The following is a 24,959-nucleotide window of genomic DNA, read 5'->3' as shown; positions in this document are numbered from 1 at the left end:
TGTTGTAATAGACAAATAGAACAGAGTCCCAAAACAAAAACGACATAGTCTGTTCACTTGATTCATGATGAGGGTGACATTGTAGTTCAGTGGGTAAAGAATAATTTAAAAGAAAAAGATGTTTCTGGGGGAATTAGATAGCCATATGGAAAAAAATAAATCTACTTTTTTTAAAAAACATCTTTATTGGAGTATAATTGCTTTACAATGGTGTGTTAGTTTCTGATTTATAACAAAGTGAATCAGCTATACATATACATAGATCCCCATATCTTCTCCCTCTTGCGTCTCCCTCCCACCCTCCCTATCCCACCCTTCTAGGTGGTCACAAAGCATCGACCTGATCTCCCTGTGCTATGCTGCTGCTTCCAACTAGCTATCTATTTTACATTTCGTAGTGTATATATGCCCATGCCACTCTCTCAGTTTGTCCCAGCTTACCCTTCCCTGTCGCTGTGTCCTCAAGTCCATTCTCTACATCTGTGTCTTTATTCCTGTCTTGCCCCTAGGTTCCTCATAACCTTTTTTTTCTTTTTTAGATTCCATATATATGTGTTAACATACGGTATTTATTTTTCTCTTTCTGACTTACTTCACTCTGTATGACAGACTCTAGGTCCATCCACCTCACTACAAATAACTCAATTTCGTTTCTTTCTATGGCTGAGTAATATTCCATTGTATATGTGTGCCACATCTTCTTTATCCATTCATCTGTCAATGGACACTTAGGTTGCTTTCATGTCCTGGCTATTGCATATAGATCTGCAATGAACATTGTGGTACATGACACTTTTTGAATTAGGTTTTCTCAGGGTATATGCCCAGTAGTGGGATTGCTGGGTCATATGGTAGTTCTATTTTTAGTTTCTTAAGGAACCTCCATACTGTTCTCCATAGTGGCTGTATCAATTTACATTCCCACCAACAGTGCAAGAGGGTTCCCATTCCACCACACCCTCTCCAGGATTTATTGATTGTAGATTTTTGGATGATGGTCATTCTGACTGGTGTCAGGTGATATCTCATTGTACTTTTGATTTGCATTCTCTAATGATTAGTGATGTTGTTCATCCTTTCATGTGTTTGTTGGAAATCTGTATATCTTCTTTGGAGAAATGACTGTTTAGGTCTTCTGCCCATTTCTGGATTGGGTTGTTTGTTTTTTTGATATTGAGCTGCATGAGCTGCTTATAAATTTTGGAGATGAATCCTTTGTCAGTTGCTTCATTTGCAAATATTTTCTCGCATTCTGAGGGTTGTCTTTTGTCTTGTTTATGGTTTCCTTTGCTGTGCAAAAGCATTTAAGTTTCATTAAGTCCCATTTGTTTATTTTTGTTTTTATTTCCATTTCTCTAGGAGGTGGGTCAAAAAGGATCTTGCTGTGATTTATGTCATAGAGTGTTCTGCCTATATTTTCCTCTAAGAGTTTTATAGTGTCTGGCCTTACATTTAGGTCTTTAATCCATTTTGAGTTTATTTTTGTGTATAGTGTTAGGAAGTGTTCTAATTTCATTCTTTTACATGTAGCTGTCCAATTTCCCCAGCACCACTCATTGAAGAGGCTGTCTATTTTCCATTGTATATTCTTGCCTCCTTTATCAAAAATAAGGTGACCATATGTGCGTGGGTTTATCACTGGGCTTTCTATCCTGTTCCATTTATCGGTATTTCTGTTTTTGTACCAGTACCATACTGTCTTGATTACTGTAGCGTTGTAGTATAGTCTGAAGTCAGGGAGCCTGATTCCTCCAGCTCTGTTTTTCTTTTTTAAGATTGCTTTGGCTATTTGGGGTCTTTTGTGTTTCCATACAAATTGTGAAATTTTTTGTTCTAGTTCTGTGAAAAATGCCATTGGTAGTTTGATAGGGATTGCATTGAATCTATAGATTGCTTTGGGTAATATAGTCATTTTCACAATGTTGATTCTTCCAATCCAACCACATGGTATATCTCTCCATCTGTTTGTATCATCTTTAATTTCTCTCATCAGTGTCTTATAGTTTTCTGCATACAGGTCTTTTGTCTCCTTAGGTAGGTTTATTCCTAGTTATTTTATTCTTTTTGTTGCAATGGTAAATGGGAGTGTTTCCTTAATTTCTCTTTCAGGTGTTTCATCATTAGTATATAGGAATGCAAGAGATTTCTGTGCATTAATTTTGTATCCTGCTACTTTACCAAATTCATTGATTAACTCTAGTAGTTTTCTGGTAGTGTCTTTAGGATTCTCTATGTATAGTATCATGTCATCTTCAAACAGTGACAGCTTTACTTCTTCTTTTCCAATTTGGATTTCTTTTTCTTCTCTGATTGCTGTGACTAAAACTTCCAAAACTATGTTGAATAATAGTGGTGAGAGTGGGCAACCTTGTCTTGTTCTTGATCTTGGTGGAATTGGTTTCAGTTTTTCACCATTGAGAACCATATTGGCTGTGGGTTTGTCATATATGACCTTTATTATGTTGAGGTAAGTTCCCTTCTGCCTACTTTCTGGAGGATTTTTATCAAAAAATGGGTGTTGAATTTTGTTGAAAGCTTTTTCTGCATCTATTGAGATGATCATATGGTTTTTCTCCTTCAATTTGTTAATATGGTGTATCACATTGATTGATTTGCATATATTGAAGAATCCTTGCATTCCTGGGAGAAACCCCACTTGATCATGGTGTATGATCCTTTTAATGTGTTGTTGGATTCTGTTTGCTAGTATTTTGTTGAGGATTTTTGCATCTATGTTCATCAGTGATATTGGCCTGTAGTTTTCATTTTTTGTGACATCTTTGTCAGGTTTTGGTATCAGTGTGATGGTGGACTCGTAGAATGAGTTTGGGAGTGTTCCTCCCTCTGATATATTTTGGAAGTGTTTGAGAAGGATAGGTGTTAGCTCTTCTCTAAATGTTTGATAGAATTCGCCTGTGAAGCCATCTGGTCCTAGGCTTTTGTTTGTTGGAAGATCTTTAATCACAGTCTCAATTTCAGTGCTTGTGATTGGTCTCTTTATATTTTCTATTTTTCTTCCTGGTTCAGTCTCAGAAGGTTCTGCTTTTCTAAGAATTTGCTCATTTCTTCCAGGTTGTCCATTGTAAGGCATATAGTTGGTTGCAGTAATTCTCAGGATTCTCTGTATTTCTGCAGTGTCAGTTGTTACTTCTCCTTTTTCATTTCTGATCCTGTTGATTTGAGTCTTCTCCCTTTTTTTTTTGATGAGTCTGGCTAATGGTTTATCAATTTTGTTTATCTTCTTAAAGAACCAGCTTTTAGTTTTATTAATCTTTTCTATCATTTCCTTCATTTCTTTTTCATTTATTTCTGATCTGATCTTCATGATTTCTTTCCTTCTGCTAATTTTGGGTTTTCTTTTGTTCTTGTTTCTTTAATTGCTTTAGGTGTAAGGTTAGGTTGTTTATTTGAGATGTTTCTTGTTTCTTGAGATAGGATTGTATTGTTATAAACTTCCCTCTTAGAACTGCTTTTGCTGCATCCCATAGGTTTTGGGTTGTCATGTTTTCATTGTCATTTTTTTCTAGATATTTTTTGATTTGCTCTTTGATTTCTTCAGTGATCTCTTGGTTACTTAGTAGTATACTGTTTAGCCTCCATGTGTTTGTGGTTTTTACAGTTTTTTTCCTGTAATTATATATCTAGTCTTATGTATATCTAGTCTTATAGCATTGTGGTCGGAAAAGATACTTGATACGACTTCAATTTTCTTAAATTTACCGAGGCTTGCTTCATGACCCAACATATGATCTATCCTAGAGAATGTTCCATGAGCACTTGAGAGGAAAGTGTATTCTGTTGTTTTAGTATGGAATGTCCTATATATATCAATTAAATCCATCTTGTTTAATGTGTCATTTAAAGCTTGTGTTTCCTTGTTTATTTTCATTTTGGATGATCTGGACATTGGTGAAAGTGGGGTGTTACAGTCTCCTACTATGATTGTGTTACTGTCGATTTCCCCTTTTATGGCTGTTAGCATTTTCCTTATGTATTGAGGTGCTCCTATGTTGGGTGCATAAATTTTTACAATTCTTATATCTTTTTCTTGGATTGATCCCTTGGTCATTATGTAGTGTCCTTCTTTGCCTCTTGTGATAGTCTTTATTTTAAAGTCTATTTTGTCTGATATGAGAATTGCTACTCCAGCTTTGTTTTGATTTCCATTTGCATGGAATATCTTTTTCCATCCCCTCACTTTCAGTCTGTATCTGTCCCTAGGTCTGAAGTGGGTCTCTTGTTGACAGCATGTATACATGTCTTGTTTTTGTATCCATTCATCTAGTCTATGTCTTTTGGTTGGAGCATTTAATCAATTTACATTTAAGGTAATTATCGATATGTATGTTCCTATTACCATTTTCTTAATTGTTTTGGGTTTGTTATTGTAGGTCTTTTCCTTCTCTTGTGTTTCCTGCCTAGAGAAGGTCCTTTTGCATTTGTCGTAAAGCTGGTTTGGTGGTACTGAATTCTCTTAGCTTCTGCTTGTCTGTAAAGGTTTTATTTTCTCCGTCGAATCTGAATGAGATCCTTGCTGGGTAGAGTAATCTTGGTTGTTGGTTTTTCCGTTTCATCACTTTAAATATGTGCTGCCACTCCCTTTTGGCTAATAGAGTTTCTGCTGAAGGATCAGCTGTTAACCTTATGGGGATTCCCTTGTGTGTTATTTGTTGCTTTTCCCTTGCTGCTTTTAATATTTTTTCTTTGTATTTAATTTTTGATAGTTTAATATGTGTCTTGGCGTGTTTTTCCTTGGATTTATCCTGTGTGGGACTCTCTGCATTTCCTGGACTTGATTAGCTATTTCCTTTCCCATATTAGGGAAGTTTTCAACTATAATCTCTTCAAATATTTTCTCAGTCCCTTTATTTTTGTCTTCTTCTTCGGGGACCCCTGTAATTTGAATATTGGTGTGTTTGGTGTTGTTCTAGAGGCCTCTGAGACTATCCTCAATTCTTTTCATTCTTTTTTCGTTATTCTGCTCTGCAGTAGTTATTTCCACTGTTTTATTTTTCAGGTCACCTATCCGTTCTTCTGCCTCAGTTATTCTGCTATTTATTCCTTCTAGAGAATTTTTAATTTCATTTATTGTGTTGTTCATCATTGTGTGTTTGCTCTTTAGTTCTTCTAGGTCCTTGTTAAACGTTTCTTGTATTTTCTCCATTCTATTTCCAAGATTTTGGATATCTTTAGTTCTTCTAGGTCCTTGTTAAACGTTTCTTGTATTTTCTCCATTCTATTTCCAAGATTTTGGATATCTTTACTATCATTACTCTGAATTATTTTTCAGGTAGACTGCCTATTTCCTCTTCAGTTGTTTGGTCTGGTGGTTTTTTACCTTGCTCATTCATCTGCTGTGTGTTTCTCTGTCTTCTCATTTTGCTTAACTTACTGTGTTTGGGGTCTCCTTTTCACAGGCTGCAGGTTCGTGGTTCCTATTGTTTTTGGTGTCTGCCCCCAGTGGCTAAGGTTGGTTCAGTGGGTTTTGTAGGCTTCCTCATGGAGGGGACTGGTCCCGGTTTTCTGGTGGATGAGGCTGGATCTTGTCTTTCTGTTGGGCAGGCGTGTGTCCGGTGGTGTGTTTTGGGGTGTCTGTGACCTTATTATGATTTTAGGCAGCGTGTCTGCTAATGGGTTGGGTTGTGTTCCTGTCTTGCTAGTTTCGGCATGGGGTATCCAGGACTGTAGCTTGCTGTTCGTTGAGTGGAGCTGGTTCTTAGTGTTGAGATGGAGCTCTCTAGGAGAGTTTTCACCATTTAATATTACGTGGAGCTGGGAGGTTGCTGGGATGTCCTGTACTCGGCTCTCCCAACTCAGAGGCACAGGGCTGACATCTGGCCAGAGCACCAAGACCGTGTCAGCTACATGGCTCAGAAGAAAAGGGAGGAAAAAAAGAAAGAAAGAAAGAAAGAAAAAATAAAATAAAACAATTAAAATAAAATAATTAAAAATATAAAAAAGAAAGAAAGAAGAGAGCAACCAAACCAGAAAACAAATCCACCAATAATAACAAGTGCTGAAAACTATACTGAGAAAAAAACAAACAAACAAACAAAAACGGACAGAGAGAACCCTAGGATAAATTGTAAAAGCAAAGATATACAGACAAAATCACACAAAGAGACATATACATACACACTCAAAAAGGAGAGAAAGGAAAAAAATATATATATTGTTGTTCCCAAAGTCCACTGCTTCTATTTTGGGATGATTCGTTGTCTATTCAGGTATTCCAGAGATGCAGGGTACATCAAGTTGATTGTGGAGATTTAATCTGCTGCTCCTTGAGGCTGCTGGGAGAGATTTCCCTTTCTCTTCTTTGTTTGCACAGCTCCTGGGGTTCAACTTTGGATTTGGCCCTGCCTCTGCCTGTAGGTCGCTTGAGGGCGTCTTTTTTTCGCTCAGACAGGACGGGGTTAAAGGAGCAGCTGATTAGGGGGCTTTGGCTCACTCAGGCCAGTGGGGAGGGAGGGGTATGAGGTGCAGGGCGAGCCTGAGGCGGCAGAGGCTGGCGTGACGTTGCACCAGCCTGAGGAGCACTGTGTGTTCTCCGGGGAAGTTGTCCCTGGATGCTGGCCGTGGGGGGCTGCACAGGCTCCAGGGAGGGGAGGTGTGGAGAGTGACCTCTGCTTGCACACAGGCTTCTTGGCTGCAGCAGCAGCCTTAGCGTCTGATCCCTATCTCTGGTGTCCGTGCTGATGCTGATAGCCGTGGCTCGCACCCGTCTCTGGAGCTCCTTTAGGCAGTGCTCTGAATCCCCTCTCCTCGTGCACCCCCGAAACAATGGTCTCTTGCCTCTTAGGCAGGTCCAGACTTTTCCCCAGACTCCCTCCCGGGTAGCCGTGGTGAACTCACCCCCTGTAGGCTGTGTTCACGCCGCCAACCCCAGTCCTCTCCCGGCGCTCCGACCGAAGCCCGAGCCTCAGCTCCCAGCCCCGCCCGCCCCGGCGGGTGAGCAGACAAGCCTCTCGGGTTGGTGAGTGCTGGTCGGCACCGATCCTCTGTGCGTGAATCTCTCCGCTTTGCCCTCCGCTCCCCTGTTGCTGTGCTCTCCTTCGCGGCTTCGAAGCTCCCCTCTCTGCCACCCACAGCCTCCGCCCGTGAAGGGGCTTCCTAGTGTGTGGAAACCTTTTCTCCTTCACAACTCCCTCCCAGTGGTGCAGGTCCAGTCCCTATTCCTTTATCTCTGTTTTTCCTTTTTTCTTTTGCCCTACCCAGGTACGTGGGGAGTTTCTTGCCTTTTGGGAGGTCTGAGGTCTTCCGCCAGCGTTCAGTTGGTATTCTGTAGGAGTTGTTCCACATGTAGATGTATTTCTGATGTATTTGTGGGGAGGAAGGTGATCTCCATGTCTCACTCCTCCGCCATCTTGAAGGTCTCCCCCCAAAAAATAAATCTTGATCTCTACCTTACACAATATATAAAAATCACTTCCAAATGGATTGTGTATGTAATATGAAAAGTAAAACAATAATAAGGAAGAGAACATAGAAGAATATCTTCATGATCTTGGGGAAGCAAAGATTTCTTTAAAAGGATGCAACAACACTAGCCATAAGTTAGAAGTAAAAACTTCTGGGGCTTCCCTTGAGGTCCAGTGGTTAAGACTTTAACTTTCAATCCAGGGGGTGAAGGTTTGATCCCTGGTCAGAGAGGTATTCATTTATAATAACCCCAACACAACTGTCCATCTACAATAGAGTATATAAATTAATGTAGTGTATTTATAAATGAAATACTGTACATCAGTGAGCAGGAGTGTATGATTGATGCATGAAACAACATGGGTGAATCTCACTAACACACAAAAATTTAGAGACAAAATTATACACACTGTATGATGCTATTTATGTAAGGTTCAAAAACAGACAAAACCAATCCGTGGTGATAGAAGTCAGGATAGTAATTACTTTTGGGGGGTAGTGTCTGGAAAAGGGGCATGAGAGAGGTTTATAGGGTGCTAGTAGGTGTTCTGTTTCTTGATATGTGAGGAGTTACATGAATGTGTTCAAAATTTGTGAAAATTCATTGAGCTGCACATATATAATTTGTGCATTTTTTGGAAAGTATGTTATATTAAAAAATAGATTACTTAAAAAAATATTATGCAAGCCAAACAAACATAATTGTAAGTCTGGTAGAGTTCGTGGGCCTACAGTTTGTGCCATTTATCCTGGGTCAAATTTCTGATTGAGCCAAACTGGTATATTCACTGTTCATACTCCTGCATTATTTCCTTCCTTGGGCTTCTGCCTATATCCTCTACCTGTCTGGAATTATCTCCCCACACCTTTTTACCATTCAGTCTTTCAACCCACTGTGGGCTCCACTTCTTTAGTGATTTTATTGCTCACCTGAATCACAAATCGGCTCATATTTTAATTACACTTTCTATGTATAGGTTTTGTCTCTTTAACGTTGTTCCATGGCTCCCAAATGCCAGTCTTTATAGATCCATACAAAATGACAAAAATAAGGGCAATGTAGCTTTTGTCCTAAAGCTAAATACATTGTATCTAACAGATCTTTATTTTGTAGTTAGTTGACTTATTTACTCTCTTAGTATTAAGGTAAAGCTCTTTCATGGAACAATGAAATTAACTGATATGAGAAAGTGTGGTGGTTAAGGGTTCTGGGAGCTAGACTGGTTGTATTCGAATCCCAATGAGGCTGAGATCATTGACTTTTGCAGACTTCAGTTTCCTGAAAAACGGGGATGATAACAGTGTATACACACACACACATAATGCTACATATAGTTATATATAGCAATAATAAAATATATAAAATTAATGTTTTATATATTTATAAAATGTCAGAACAGTTGCTATAAATTCTAAATGAAATAAATAAAGCCCTCATATCCATGTCTGGCACATAGTGTGCACTCTGTAAATGTTAGTCATTTTTATTGTTTAGCTGGGCAGAAGAAAAAGTTGATGTCTCTATCATGTCTGTCCCTTCCATTTTTTATTCTCCAAGTTATTGGTCTATGAAATTCAAAAGATTCAGACCCACTCAACTAGATTGTATGATCTCTGAGAGCATGGCCCATGCCTTATATTTCTTTTAAGTATATAATATTATATGAGGAGCTGCTCAAATGGATTGATGAAGTACGTGTTTCTCTTTATAGTACCAATTTCTTCTAAGCCTGTTGGTATGCCTCTATGGTGAAATGCGATAAGATATATTTCTGTGTAGATATTTGCTTTAATACCATTTAATAATGTTAATTAAATATGAACCTTTTCAAAATTTAAAACTTCTATTGTAAATTCCATTTTCTTTTCAAGATAGTTTTTTCAACTAATAATAAAGAATAATCCTCTAAGGGCTTCCCTGGTGGCGCAGTGGTTGAGAGTCCGCCTGCCGATGCAGGGGACACAGGTTCATGCCCCGGTCCAGGAAGATCCCACATGCTGCGGAGCGGCTGGGCCTGTGAGCCATGGCCGCTGAGCCTGTGCGTCGCGTCCACAGCTTGTGCTCTGCAACAGGAGAGGCCACAACAGTGAGAGGCCCGCGGACTGCAAAAAAAAAAAAAAAAAAGAATAATCCTCTAAGAATAATAGCAAAAAGGCAATCGGGAAAAATCCCCCCTGAGGTTCAGACAATCTGCTGTCTTTTGGCATAATTAACTTTGGGATAAGAAGATCTTTGGAAAATGCACAGTGAAGGACAGACACCAAACACTGAGCGAATACTGTGGTTGAGTTTAATTAGCAGTGATCTTTATGACACTAAAGATTTTAAAACATAGCTGTCCATGACAATTGGTTGGGGCGAAGGAGGCAGCAGTAACTCTCTAAAAGATAAGCATTACAGCTTTAGGACGACATAGCAGAAACTACGAAAGGTGTTTCATCAATCTTGAAACTGTTCTAGAAAAAATTTGGAGATGTAGGAGTGGGAAGGAGGGACCTGAGAGAAGGAATCGGGGTTGTAAGTCTAGAAGAGTATCTTTGGAGAGAAGGAGGACATTTTCTTTCCCTTTTCCACCCTTATAATTCTCAATTAAAAAAAAAGAAAGTGCCTGCTTTGTATACACAACTTATACCTAAGACTCCTTGGAGGTATATTTTTTTCAAGGCTAAAGTAAAGGAGTAAACTTAATTTCTTTGACAGATTTCAATTTAAACCATGTGTTAATCACAGGATGACTTAATGGGCAGAGTTGAATTTTTAAAGGAATATTCTAAATGGCAGAATCTTGAGTATAATCCTTATTTGAATCACAGAGCTTTTCTTTTTAATTTCCTTTATAAGAAATTTAAATTTCCTGAGTAGGATGGTGGGGAAGATGGGGACACTATTTTGGAAGTTTTATTAGGGTGGCATAGAGGCACAGGTGCATAGCATAATTATTCTATCTACACTCAATTTCATTGCCAAGTGGGGCCAGTTGGTGCTTCTAAGGATTCCACTTGACTGACAGATCACAGAAACTTGAGCACTGAGGCATGAGGCATGGTACGACTGCTCATGTTTCCAAAATTTGAAGAAAGCCTAAATTTCAAGGGATGGGGGCAACTCAATCAACATTACTTGGAGAGGTTCACAATCCCCTAATACAATTTTTGTCAAGGCTCTTCAGTTGAGCTCCAAATTCAGATCTGTGCCATGACCTATAGCCATTATTATTCTGTCAATAGGCTTTAACCACATTTTGTCTTAAGAATAAGGACATAAAATAGCCAATTTTGGCAATTTTGGCAATAGTTCATTGTTAAAAGCTGCTTTTCAAGAAGAGGAAAAAACACTGCTGTTTCTCAGAATTATTCCTGTTTATATGGTACATACATATGGTGAATGACATGTGCATTTTGATCAAATGCATCGTTGTTTATGTTCCCTACTTTCCCTTTATTCTTTCTTAGTGGGGGGATAATCATCTGACCCTAGGTACAGATCTAGGCTACTCCCACGTCTTTTCCGTTTGTAAGGTAAACAACTGTCCTATGGTCATTTTAAGTCATAAACACAACTTTAATTCAGTCTCGAAAATGTCCAGGGCCATGTAAAGTTAAAACTGCAAATATAACATCAAATCTCTCTTTCCTGAAATCTGAAATCTCTTCTGTTTCGGCCTGAAGCCTACAGTAGGAGAGGAAGCAAGTTTGTCTCCTCTTCCTCTATCATGTTCCCTGCTTGCCTCCTTCCTAGAGTCAAATGTAGCATGGGAGAGGGGAGAGATAAAAGGATAAGACTGTTGACTCTTGGCTAGCTGGCTTTGGCTCTTTGACTTGGCAGATGGTTAATGCCAGCCTCTCTTGGAAATCCTGGAAGGCAGGGACTTGGAACAAAAATGGACTCTTGCTCCTGTGTTGCAGTCTCATGGACTCTTCCCTTGCTGGGTTTCTCTCGCCTGTAGATCATTTTACCTTCATGGATGCATCTGTAACCCAGGTGTTAACAAGCAACTCCTTGCTCAGTCCTCAGATATCATTGGGTGTGCATCCAGCTTCTACTAAGGTCACCTCATACATCTATGTGACCCAACTCTGTAGGACCCAAGAATAACAGAGGTCACTCTGTCTTGAATAACTCACTTTGGTCAACAGGAAACATCCCATATCTCTTGCTTAGGGAAGCTCAGAGTGGGTAATGCAGTACCAACGTGGCAGCTCCCTCTTCGATCCCCCACCAAAACAATTAAGTTAGTTAAGCCCTCTCTTACTATCTATATTTCCCCAGGACCATCCACACTCTGCCTTAGATGCCTCTAGCAGGAGTCAGGCAAGAGTCTTCTGTTACTCCCAACTATAGGAAATGTACTTTGAACCATGCTCAGATTCTTCTTTGTGTCATCCATCTACTTGCATAGTCTGATTGGCATGCAGCTAGTTCTTTGGGGCCATTTCTTTGTAAAATTCTGTTTGGAGTGCGGTGTGTCTCATGCTTACCTTTTTGACTGCAATCTATTATACTGCAGTCCTAAGAAACAAAGGCAGGAAGACTCCAATTCAATCATCTTGCTGCCTGTGTTTCATGGCTTGCAATTATTATTTATTATTTATTATTTCAGCTGTTTCTCACTGTAGCAAGAAATAAGCCCCCAAGAAACAGACATGTCAACCCCTTTTTCCTGGTGAAAAACAGAGTTTGGAAAGGTTAAATGACAGGCTCAAGTTCATATAGCTTTCACTGAAACTATCTATTTATTTGAATCCTCCCTGGGCTGAACTCTTTAAAGGATCTTGTATTCATGTTTGTATCCTCAGTACTTAGTGCATAGTAAGTAATAAATAAGCATTTATTTGTTTTTTTTTTGGCTGCTCCACGAGGTGTGTGGGATTTTAGTTGCCCAACCGGGGATCAAACCCCCACCCCCTGCAGTGGAAATGCAGAGTCTTAACCACTGGACCGCCAGGGAAGTCCCAATAAGTATTATTTATGGAATCAATACATCTGGGACTTCTAATGCCTAGTGAAGGGGTTCAGAACATGCCACCCCAAAATACGCCACTTTGGCATTTATTTTGAGCTGAAGGCACTTGAGAAACAGCACATGCAGGAAGGGCTCTCTGACCTTTTTGTACCTAAAAGCAGGTCATAAAATGTCCTATGAAAAAGGTGCCCTCCTTGTACTGAGAAGAACATTCTTATCACCAGAGACTGGGATTCAACAGTGAAATGGTTCTGTACAAACAAATCTACTAAAATAACCCTTATCTCCCATTAGGTTCCCCATATATTTCCTAGTCACCGTTCCACAATTTACTGTTTGTGGCCTAAGACCATTTGTCTTGTCACATCCCCACAATTTATTGTTCTTTGTTTAAAAAGATACATAAGCTTTCAGGCTTATGGCTTCTTTGAGTCTTCATTTTCCTTTTGATGACTCCCATGTGCACATAAAAATACTGAACTAAATTTGCATGTTTTTCTCTTGTTAATCTGTCTTATGTCAGTTTAATTCTTAGGCCAGTTACAGAACCTAGGATAGTAAAGGGAAGTTTTTCCTCCTTTGCACTAGTCAAGTTCTTTTTCCACTGTACATCAACTTGCCCCCATGCAGGGTGTCTGTTGTGACCTCCATGTCAGCACAACTGGTTATCCCCTAACAATCCAGGACTATTTCAGTTTAAGGCCAACCAAGGATCCAAAGGTTTGGATTTGAGTAAACTAAGGATGTTCAGAGCTCTTTGAGAGTTATTCTGGTCCATTCTACACTTAGCTTGTAACAAGCAACATTTACTGAGGTACTGTATGGATTATGAGAGAACCAACTATAAATAGGCAAGATTCCATGTCTTGCAGCTCACCTTGGAGCAGACTGGAAACTCAGGAAAACTCTGGAAATTATAGAATCTTTTGTAAACGCATGACAGTTTTGCCTGGAGCTTTTAGAAGGTACATTAATCCCAGAGTGGTAAACCCTCATGCCTATAGGGTTGGGCAAGTAGCACACATGAATAAAGTGGATCAGGTGGAACACAATAGGGAGAGGTGAGGAGTGTGGTAAACCAGAGAACACCTGCCCTATCTAAAGGTAGCAAGAACTACCCAACTCTGGCTGAAGTGAGCATAGCAACTCAGAGATTTCTAATTTTTCCGAAACGCTAGAAATCTGTATTTATTTTAAATGTAAATTTTCTCCATTTGAAAACACAGTGCTGGCCAGACAACATATCAGCGCGTTAGCAGGATTAGCCTCTGCCCTAGATGGATTCTGGAGCCATTTCTTTCTCCTCATTCCACCCCTACCTTCTCTTTTCTTGGGACATGGCTTGGGACTGAAATGGACTGGAGATTAGGAGCTGAGGTAAGGACTGCTGCTCAGCCTTATTCCCTTCCATGGGTCTTTATCAAAAGGAGAGCTGTGCCCCATTTCATTACTCTCAGAGAATAGGGGAACTTATGTTTAGAATTACTTTCAGCTTTTGTTCAAGGATGAAGTCCTTCCTTTAAGCAGGACTGCAAGGGACTTCCCACGACAGTCTTAACATCTATCTTTTTTTTTTTTTTAATATTTATTTATTTAAGCTGAGCCAGCTTTTAGTTGCAGCATGCGGGATCTTTAGTTGCGGCATGTGAACTCTTAGTTGCATGTTCCCCGACCAGGGATCAAACCTGGGCCCTCTGCACTGGGAGTGCAGAGTGTTAGCCACTGGACCACCAGGGAAGTCCCTTAACATCTGTCTTATATACATATCCATTCATTATTATTGTTCACACAAATTTGAAAAGTATTCATTTTCTGAGTAATTGCTAGCTGGTTGTCCTGTTAATGGCCATTAAATGATGGCTTGTTACAAGCCATGATGATAAGCAGTTTATAACACAGGTATTTCTTTAAGAGTCATTCTCCCTCTGCTTTAGATTCGTATTTCCACACTCATCTTGTGGACATCAGGGGCTCTGGATGTGTATTTATCTGCTTCAGGTTGCGTGATTCTCCCACTCACCCAGTTGCTTGTTTTAGAGCTGTCTTGGTTCTGAATGCAAATATTCAGTACCTTTAAGTATTATAACCTATGCTTAATCATTTAGCCTGCTTTGTGGAAGGTTTAGGTACTCTGGAGCACTGAGCGATAAATTGTTTCTTTGTTTTTTAATTATTTAGGTTACAGCTTTGAGACTCCAGGAACTTTTGATGTCAGATATTAACAATAAACAAATTATAAGCCTGTCTTTTTTGTGGCATTGTGGTTATTACATGCTTAAATTAATTTGATAAATGTATCAGTGTATACCACTTATGTGGCATGAATACACACATGCATATACATATTTTTATCATAAATAAAAGACATGGCACTTTAAAAGATCAACATTAACTGGCTAATGTATTCCATAGATTGTAAAGAAATGAAGCTTTCATTAAATGCTTGCATTTACGATTCAGTTGGTGTGGAGAGATTTTCATTTCTGACCTAGATACTTCAAGTGGCTTGCTTCTGGGAAAAATAATAGGTAGTTAGACAACAACAACAACAGAAACCCATGTCCTAATTGGGTTTTCAGAATCCCTAAAATGTTTATTTTCATATCCATTGTTTTGAAATTGTGTCACTAGGTTAAGAAAATAGTTTTCTAGGGTAAATCAGAATTTAATTGCTAGTTTGCAAGTATCTGGTATACATGTATTGCATTTCACTTCAACCAAAATATTTTAGGTTCTATTGCAATCCTAATAAATTGGGGACCCCAAGGTTTCAGTCTCTGAAGAGTGTGGCATTTCAGAAAAACTGTTCGTAGGCAGTCTTGTCTCTTCCTCCACATTAAAAAGGAAATCTGTTCTTGTATCTCTCAAAGGATATTAAAGGGATCCAAATCAGAATCATCATATCCTTTTTTACCTTCTCCCCATTCTTTACATTTTCTTATTCACAACTAACTACCCCTTCCCCATTGCCATGCACTCCCTACCTAAACTCTCTCCCCAGTCTATATGATTTTTTATTTTATTTTTTTGCGGTACGCGGGCCTCTCACTGCTGTGGCCTCTCCCGTTGCGGAGCACGGGCTCCGGACGCACAGGCTCAGCGGCCATGGCTCACGGGCCCAGCCGCTTCGCGGCATGTAGGATCTTCCCGGACCGGGGCACGAACCCGTGTCCCCTGCATCGGCAGGCGGACTCTCAACCACTGCGCCACCAGGGAAGCAGTCTATATGATTTTTACTATCTTCCCTCCTCCCTCTCTCACAGCTCTTTATTTGTGAGTCACCTTCACCTCTTTCTCTGATTTGTTCCCTCCTTCTTTTATGTCAGTCTGAGAGATGGAAGGGAATAGGGAGGGGCCTTGGGGAGATTATGTAACTATTTTCCCTTTAATGATTTTTATCTTAACGGCATATGGCATTAAAGAGTTTTAAATCTGGCTTGCTTCAATAATATGGATTAAAATACAAAGACATTGGTATATTTGGTTCATAACTGAATGCTTTGGAGAGGATGAGATTGGGCTTTTTATCACTAAAATGGTGTTATTCTCTGAAGTGGTGTCAGTACTATCATACTACTCCATTCTGTGCCTATTAGGGCAATAAGGCTATCTAGGCTTTGTGTCTCCAAATTTTTCAACCTTTATCAATGGCAACAGAAGAATTTATCAGTGGTAATTAGAGTACTGCTCAGCCTTCAAACCGCTCCACAGTCTGGCACTGGTTCTGGTATCCTGCCTTGTCCTAGCCCTGTTCCCCATGCCGAATACATTATTTATATCTCTATTAATAGAGCAAATTGCCTTGAATTATGGATATTCATGTACACACAGTCTGCCTTAATGGATGATAAGCTCTATAGCATCTTACACATAACACAGGCTGAATAAATGACTGTTGGGCTGACTGGAACTATTTATAGACTCTCAAACTTCAGGATAAATCCATGATGTGACCTTGTTTGTTCAGTGACTAGCAGGGTAGCTGCACATGGCACGTATTTTTGAATGAGAGATAGAGCAGCAGTAAAGCTAGCATCATCAGAATTTGGAGAGTTTTCTCTCTACTAAACTCAGCAAATATTTCCTGAACGAAGATTATGTAAAAGACACTGAATGAGGTACCATGGGAAACACAAACTTAAGAATGTCTCAGTGTTCATCTCTGGGTATCTTACTGTCTTTGTGCATACAGTTTCATTTATATGGAATATAAGATGAAACAGAGAAAGCTCATTATTTCCTGGCCTGTTAAAATATCTGTAAGGTATGAATGCATATGTGTATTTGGAGTATCTTCTGTGTGGATTCACCATTTTCCTTAACTGGCATTATTTCTCAATTATTTTCTAGGGGTTACCATAAAATTGGTAAACACAATTATATACTTAATGTTTGAAAGAGGAATGAAGGGTAAACATTCCTTAGACTCTTACTACTGAGGAAACCAGACCAGCCATTCAAGTGATGAACCCTGTGACATCTAACAACTACTGGTGAGTCTTTAGTCCCAGAATGTTTCAGCTCCCTGAGCTGGATTACTTTGCTGTTGGTAACCACTAACAGATTCAAACTCCCCCTGGGAGGGTGGTCTCGGTTTTGCCAGTCTTCCTGGCCTTTATAACTTCTTTATAGTTTGGCATTTCCTCCTTGATCAAAATTCCTGTGTCTTGAAATATTCTTCAATAGCTATGTAAGCTGTGTTCCGTGAACTCTGGCTGAACTTGTGTGCAATCTTGGTGGAAACCTTGAGCTTCATGGTATCTTCTGTGTACAATCTATTTTATAGAAAAATGGAAAATTGAAACTGGAAGGGACTTTCTGGAAGTGTTAGTAATAGGACAAGAGAAGGACTAGTGCAGTGGTAATCATAGTCGGATTGTAGTGCTAGTAAAGTATAGCAGTAATCATAGTGTTATGGGCTGAATGGTGTCCCTCCTTCCACCCCTGAAATCATATGTTGAGTCCCTAACCCCCAGTACCTCAGAATGTGACTGTATTTGGAGATAAGACCTGTAAAGAAGTGATTAAGTTAAAATGAGGTTGGCAGAGTGAGTCCCAATCCAATCTGCCTGGTCTGATAAAAAGAAGAGGTTTGGATACACAGAGAAGTACTAGGATGTACACATAGCAGAAAGACCATGTGTGATGGTTAATTTTATGTACTGACCTGGCTAGACCACAAGATGCCCAGATATTTGGTCAAAATTATTCGGAATCTTTCTTTCAGGGTATTTTTGGATGAGAATTACATTTCAGTCTTCGAGTAAAGTATATTGCTCTCCATAATGGGGATGGGCCTCATCTAATCAGTTGAAGGCCCGAGTAGAATAAAAGGCTGATGTTCCCCCAAGCTAGAGAGAATTTTGGCAGCAGACTTCCTCCAGATTTTATCTATAACATCAGCTCTTCCTAGTTTGTCAGTAGACTGCCTTTAGACTCAAATTGTAACTCTTTTCCTGAGTCTCCAGGCTTCAGGCCTTCCCCCATCAGATTTTAAACTTGCCAAGCTTCCCTAATCACATGACCCAATTCCTTAAAATAAATTTGGACTCCTTGTCTCTGAGTCCAAATTTCCTCTTTTTATAAGGATGCAAATCATATTGAATTAGCCCTCCCTCCCCCACCCTGCTAATGACCTCATTTTAATTTGATTATCTCTGTAAAGACCCTGTCTCCAGATAAGACCACATTCTGAAATACTGGGGATTGGGACTTCAATGTGTAGATTTTGGGAAGACATAATTCAACCCATAACAGGTGGTGATTAAATATACTTGTTTAATCCATAACTTACTGCACATTGAAATAGAATCATGTTGAAACTAGAGGAGAAATGGATGCCTAACAAGAGATCCTAGACTTGGAAACAAGTGCAGGAGGTAATGAGAATTTAAATTATCTTCATTTGGAGAAGCTGTGAGTGTGTATTCAGCAAAGGAGCTACATTATGTTATTTGGGGACATTTTAGAAGAAGGTCCATGCATGGAGAGAACAGTGTGGGGACAGCAAAAGGAGATGGACCATGGAAGTTACATGAGGTTGTTGTGGTCACTCAGGAGCATTCAGCCCAGTTCCAGGACTTGTCCTCACTTTCATTTAGGACTCCACCCACCCTACCACCTCAAGTCATATGGTTGGTGCTGCATAATTTCCCCAGTCCTAAAGTTAAGTGTGAACATATGGCTACAGCTAAGCCAAGTGAGTTCTCTTTCTCAGGACTCTGAACACTGAATGAAGTAACTTGAGTACAAAATAACAGTAATGATTGGCATGCATTTATTAATTTCAGCAGTAGCAGTAGCCTGAAAAGAAGGTCTAGCAATTCCAGTGGTCTTGGTTCCCATCCTGACCTGGTTCTGAGTTTTTCTTCAGCCTTCCTGTAGATTTTGTATTCTTTCTGATGTAACAACTTCCTTTTGCTGAACTTGGGTTGATTTCTGATGCCTTTGATTGAAAATTTCTATTTCTTTTATTGAGGTATAATTGACATACAGCATTACATTAGTTTCAGGTGTACAACATAATGATTCAATATTTGTATATATTGTGAAATTATTACCACAATAAATCTAGTTAATGTCTGTCATCATACATTGAAATATCCTAATTGATAAAATGTTTTCTTAGTGATAATACTTGTTCTTTCAGGATTTATATAACTTGCACTAATATCTGTACATATCCTAAGATAAGAGGAAGCAATAATAAGTAGATTCATTAAACAGGCCCTTTTAAAAATTTCTTTTGGACAAGAGAAAAAAAATACACACACATATACATATGAATATATACATGTATATATAATTATAAAAATATGTTATAACAGGGCTTCCCTGGTGGCGCAGTGGTTGAGAGTCCGCCTGCCAATGCAGGGGACACGAGTTCGTGCCCCAGTCCGGGAAGATCCCACATGCCACGGAGCGGCTGGGCCCGTGAGCCATGGCCACTGAGTCTGCGTGTCTGGAGCCTGTGCTCCGCAACGGGAGAGGCCACAGCAGTGAGAGGTCCACATACCGCAAAAAAACAAAACAAAACAAACAAACAAACAAAAATATGTTATAACAATATATAAACTATATATTAAGTATATACTTTGTATTATATATTGTATATATTATAAATATATTTAAAAATATATAACATGTATTTCTTTTTTTTAATCTTAAATTAAACATATTTGGCTGAGAAGTGCTGTTTATAGTAAGATGAAGGAATGGGAAACCATGCTAGGGAATAGTGCAGAAAGGCTCAAGTGCTTGTGAAATCCAAGCCTATTGGTCTTTTTCACCCCTTTATACACACACACACACACACACACACGCACACACACAGATGTTTGTTGCCAAGTTATAATGATTGATAAGTTAAAGACTTAGTTTAATCAACAAGTGCTAGGTTGGAAAGAGGGTTGCAAACATAACTTTTCTCAGTGAATCTGCTAAAGAACAACCTGTGTCTATGTGTGTATCAAGAACAACAATGAAGTATTTAGAATTTTGTTGAGAGACATAATGACTAGTCATACTAAATCAGAACTTATGGTGGCATATAGGTATCTGTCAAATGCTTAAAAACAAAACCAAATATTTACCAAATGCTTCTTACTCTCAAGTCACTGTGCTTATCTGCAATAATATAAGGGCAAATAAGACCAGGGCTGAGGCTTGAAGGAGCCTGAAATGCAAAAATGTGAAATCTAATCATATTTGTGGAATTACAAGCATATTTTCAATTACTCCTGGGCACTAATACCATCAAACAAAGGTAAGAACTTTTGAAATTGACAGACCTTCACGATAGAGTCTAAGGAAAATTTCTTGGGCTACTAATTTTTCCTGTTCTAAACATTAAATTAGTTTTGGTTGCAAGATATATATGGTATATGCTGTAAGGGCTATGTACAATCTTCATATATTTTTTTTACATCTTTATTGGAGTATAATTGCTTTACAATGGTGTGTTAGTTTTTGCTTTATAACAAAGTGAATCAGTTATACATATGTTCCCATATCTCTTCCCTCTTGCGTCTCCCTCCCTCCCACCCTCCCTATCCCACCCCTCTAGGTGGTCACAAAGCACCGAGCTGGTCTCCCTGTGCTATGCGGCTGCTTCCCACTAGCTATCTATTTTACGTTTGGTAGTGTATATATGTCCATGCCACTCTCTCGCTTTGTCACAGCTTACTTCCCCTCCCCATATCCTCAGATCTATTCTCTAGTAGGTCTGTGTCTTTATTCCTGTTTTACCCCTAGAGATTTAAATGGGTACTTCTATCCAGAGCAACCTACCCAGAGAATTCTCTAAATTCCCTCCTCTGTTTTGCTTACTGCTATCTGATTTACTTTCCATGAGAAAAATATACATGCTGAATATGCTGCAAACATGGTAAGTCACACGGGAAGTCACATAAGAGTTGGAAAGAGACAAAATAGTGTAGTAAAAACAATGCTGACCTAGGAGTCAGGCAAGCCAGTTTCCTTAGCTAGCTGGCTTAAGTTATCACTTGGCCTTTGTGAGGCTCAATTTTCTCTGTTGTGTCACAGGAATAGTAACAATTCTTCTTTTATCTATCTCACTGAGTTGTGTAAGGCTCAAATGCAAAAATATTGTAAGTCCTGAATACCTACACAAATGTGAGTCACTATGGTTAAATGATGTCACAGATTAGAGGAACTGTGCTGAAAGATTTTCAAAGCTGCTGCTACTACTCTCTAAAAGTCTGAGTAGATAGCATTCACATATTTTTATCTTTCAGATGGGTGTGGGAGTGAGGTGGGACAGAGGAGCTAGAGGAGAGAGTCAAGTTGAATATGTGAAATTTACAACACACAATAAAATGCACTAAGACTTTGAAGGTATTCACTACATTTTTTTTAATCCCATCCCATGACATGTTTGCAATAGATTTCCTCTAATTATTCCCGAGGCAAGTGAAAACACTGAGTGATACAGGTGGCTTTAAACAATTACCTCTGAAAAAATAAAAAATGCTTTAGTTGCTGGCCCATGGAAAGAAAATTAATATAAAACAGGCAATCACAGTGTATCTTCCATTGCTTAAAATAGAATTGACCCATCCCGTAACTTCAGCCTTCATAGTAACCTTAGCTGATAAGTAGGTTTGGAGAAAAACTAAATAAACCAAGATGTACTGCTCTCCTTCCATCTCCTAACAAGAACAGAAAGTCTGAGTCATAAAATAGAGGCCCTAGCCACTAGTTAGAATTTAAGACTTGTCATTTTCTGTGGAGTCAATTCTTAAACATGGTGTATAAAAAAAAACACTCTAGGCTTTAATGACTGATGTTTTTAAGGAATGTGTATGTGTGTATGAGTGTGTGTGTGTATTCTGATATGGGCTGAGGCTGCGTTTTTGGTGATTTCCACTCTTAAAACATTTCAACCTTAACCAAAGTCACCCACTCTACTATTTTCTGGCCTTAAAAGAGGTGAAGCTAAAAAACAAGTTATTTTTGTTTTTTGTCCTGTCCCAAATCCCAAGTTTTCTGCTTGATTGGTTAGCGGCTGGATTTTATTTACATGGCAAGGAAAAGGCAAACATTACAAAAGTTTAATTAAAAGCTATCAGAGCAAATATATTCTGAATTATAATGTAAATGTGACTCTTTTACTAACCATGGTCATCTGGAGTACTTGACCTTATGTATGAAACACTTAAACTTTCCTATGCATAACCCCCATAAAACTGATTAGTAAAAATTCTAATATTTCTTCTTGTGAGTCCCCTCTCCCAAATAGTCTAAGAATCCTGGTTCAAAGATGGCTATAGTGGTGTGACTTCTGACTCTACTGCTGTTTCTTCTTGCTGCAAATTAATATCAAGGATGAATATTGGTCCTGCACAGTCTGATAGATGCTATACTGCTGCTGGAATGGTCTAGTGAATCCAGGTTTTTGACCAGGCCTCATGTTGGATCCCAAGTGAATAACACGTTTTAGTTCACACTTTGATGCTCAGTGACTATTTTCCAAAGTACAACTGCTGTGCTTAGCTGCCTAGGTTGGAGGAACTTCTAGCATTTGTCATACTGCTCAAACCAGCCCTCCCTCATAAACATTTAGGCACTAGTGTTAGTGCTGCATCACCAGTCCCCACAGACACCCCCAATTTTTTACTTTATTTTCCATGATTAAAATTTTTCACTTTACATATTGGTTAGGGTTCAGGGACGGGAATCCTTACGCAGTTTGGGCCACCTTCATCCCAAGGAAAACTTCTGCTTAACAGGATGTGGGCAGATTTGTTTAGCTACTGGAACAAAACCAAAGGCCTTATATTCTTCTACCAGAACAATGGGTAGATACTTGTTCTATATTGTTTTTTACCTGGGAGGGTCACTTAATTGACTCTTTACAGCTCAAAGAAGATCAAACAAACAAACAAACTTCAGCTCTACCCCACACAATTGTAATATCTGGAAGCATTTACAGTAGAAAGATAAATACATAGGCACTTAGAGCAACTGGCCTTCTACTGCTCTGTGTGTCATTTTGATCTGGCCTATAATGTCAAAATGTAACCATACAAAATAAATGATTTAGTAAGTTCAATTACTGTAGATACCCATACTATATAATGAATAATATTTTAGATACATTTGCTAGGAAATTATTTTAGTGCTTTTTCCACATTCAGTCATCTGAAATATCTGACCTTTGTTCTATACTTTGTTCAAAGAGGAGCCACCGTTACATTACATGACCAGAGAATTAGAAGCAGAGTGGTACATAGACTCTCTCTAGTTTGGGAATTGCACCCGCTGTACTGTTTCTGATCTACTGAGTTATAAAAATTCAGAAAACTATTTTTATCTTCAATGAAATCTCATTATGTACCAACAATGAAATCAGCTCTTGAATTTAAAATCTTAGTTTATGGAGTATGTTGCATCACAGTCAATATTTACATGTGGCACAGTTGCAGAAGGAAATTGCTCAAACCAAAGCCATCCATCAGGAAAAGGGAGATTCCTGTAATAACTATATTATGTTAATAAGATTTACCAAGTAGAAGAAGAGAATTGTGTTTCACCAGATAGGGAAATAAAATGCATTTGGTTTTATGACTTTCTTATCATTTAATTTTTCAATGAATGTCTAATTCAAATTTTCGCTATATTTATGGGCATCATTTTCAGCAGTACTCACTCTAGCTGTTTGAACTGAGTGATCCTGGATTTCCCAGAAGCTGTAAATGCCAATAATTAAAATATTTCTAATAATGATAATTGTTGTCTTGGAGGGAGTTATCCCTGATTCAAGGCTGATTTTGGATACCTAGGTGACATGGAGTTGGATGACACTCTTTTCCCCTAGAAAGTATATCTTTGTAATTACTGATTCCAAAAGTGTTGAGAAACTTTATGAAAAAAAAAAAGAAACAACTTAAGTGTGGTTCACAGTTCAGATGTTCACAGGTATGTCTGGTGGATTTGAGGTTGGAGTGTGCCTGTGTTAGAGGCGGGGGCACAAGTCGATAATTTTATGAAGCCAGGTGGAGTCCTGGTAAAGAATTCACCATAAGGAAAATGTTCAGCCGAACAAGTCAGGCTCAAGTACCGGCCAAATGTCAGAAGGTCCATGAGAGTGAAAGAGGTGTTAGAATGTGGCAGCTGATACTAGAAATCAGTCCTAATGAAACCATTCTGTGTGTCAGTCCAAGGAGAAAGAAAACAAAAAACCAAAAACGTCATCTCACTATCTTTGCAACCCTGAGCCCCAGGACCCTGCTGCTTTTCACCTCCACCCACTATTTCTTTCTTTCATTTTTTTTTTTTTTTAATAAGGGAAATAGAATCTTCTCTTTTTTAAAAAAATTGTTTATTTTTGGCTGCGTTAGGTCTTCGTTGTTGTGCATGGGCTTTCTCTAGTTGTGGCGAGCGGGGGCTACTCCTCATTGCGGTGTGCAGGCTTCTCATTGCGGTGGCTTCTCGTTGCGAAGCATGGGCTCTAGGCGCACGGCCCTCAGTAGTTGTGGCTTGCAGCCTCAGTAGTTGTGGCTCGCGGGCTCCAGAGCGCAGGCTCAGTGCACGGGCACGGGTGCATGGGCTTAGTTGTTCTGCAGCATGTGGGATTTTCCCAGACCAGGGCTCGAATCTGTGTCCCCTGAATTGGCAGGCGGATTCTTAACCACTGCACCACCAGGGAAGTCCTGCTGCCCAATATTTCTGAGAGTGCCCAAAAAGGGTATCACAAACAGGGTGTATTATTCCACTTGCCACTCTCTATGAACATTACTGGCTGGGAACAATCTTGGGGTGACAAAAAACAGTGGTAGGAGCATAGTCTGCAGAGTTCTGGCATGGCCAACGGTGCCACCAGTGTTGGGATCAGTGTGCGAAGCCCAGGAATGATTTCTAAGACCTTCTTGAGCTATTCTGACATATTGGGCAATGTGGGGATAAAGGAACACTCTGAAAGGCTCTGGAATTCTTTCAAGAGCATATCTGAGTATAAGTGACAATGTGACATTATTTGTACCCACAAACTAAAAAAGTCAAGAGACATTTGGGTGAATATTATTTATTATCATTTTATTAGTAGTTTTATGA

General features: G+C 39.1%; 1 protein-coding gene across 5 annotated transcripts in view; it reads left to right on the top strand.

Annotated features, from left to right (window-relative positions):
* The window catches only part of TMC1 (transmembrane channel like 1), a 385,069-nt gene that overhangs the window by 102,530 nt on the left and 257,580 nt on the right, over positions 1 to 24,959 (top strand). For 4 of the 5 annotated variants that reach the window (XM_027105687.1, XM_027105692.1, XM_027105686.1 and 1 more), the window contains exon 3: positions 16,737 to 16,879. The exons of the other annotated variant lie outside the window; for it this stretch is intronic. The gene's annotated coding sequence lies outside the window, so the exon portion shown is untranslated. The remainder of the gene's footprint in view (positions 1 to 16,736; positions 16,880 to 24,959) is intronic. 5 annotated transcript variants of the gene reach the window in all.

The sequence above is a fragment of the Aethalodelphis obliquidens genome, unplaced genomic scaffold (genome assembly GCF_003676395.1).
Source record: "Aethalodelphis obliquidens isolate GAN/ISIS:26980383/991018 unplaced genomic scaffold, ASM367639v1 scaffold7, whole genome shotgun sequence".
In the NCBI taxonomy this organism is placed as follows: domain Eukaryota; kingdom Metazoa; phylum Chordata; class Mammalia; order Artiodactyla; family Delphinidae; genus Aethalodelphis; species Aethalodelphis obliquidens.
This window is presented reverse-complemented; position numbering and strand designations above follow the sequence as displayed.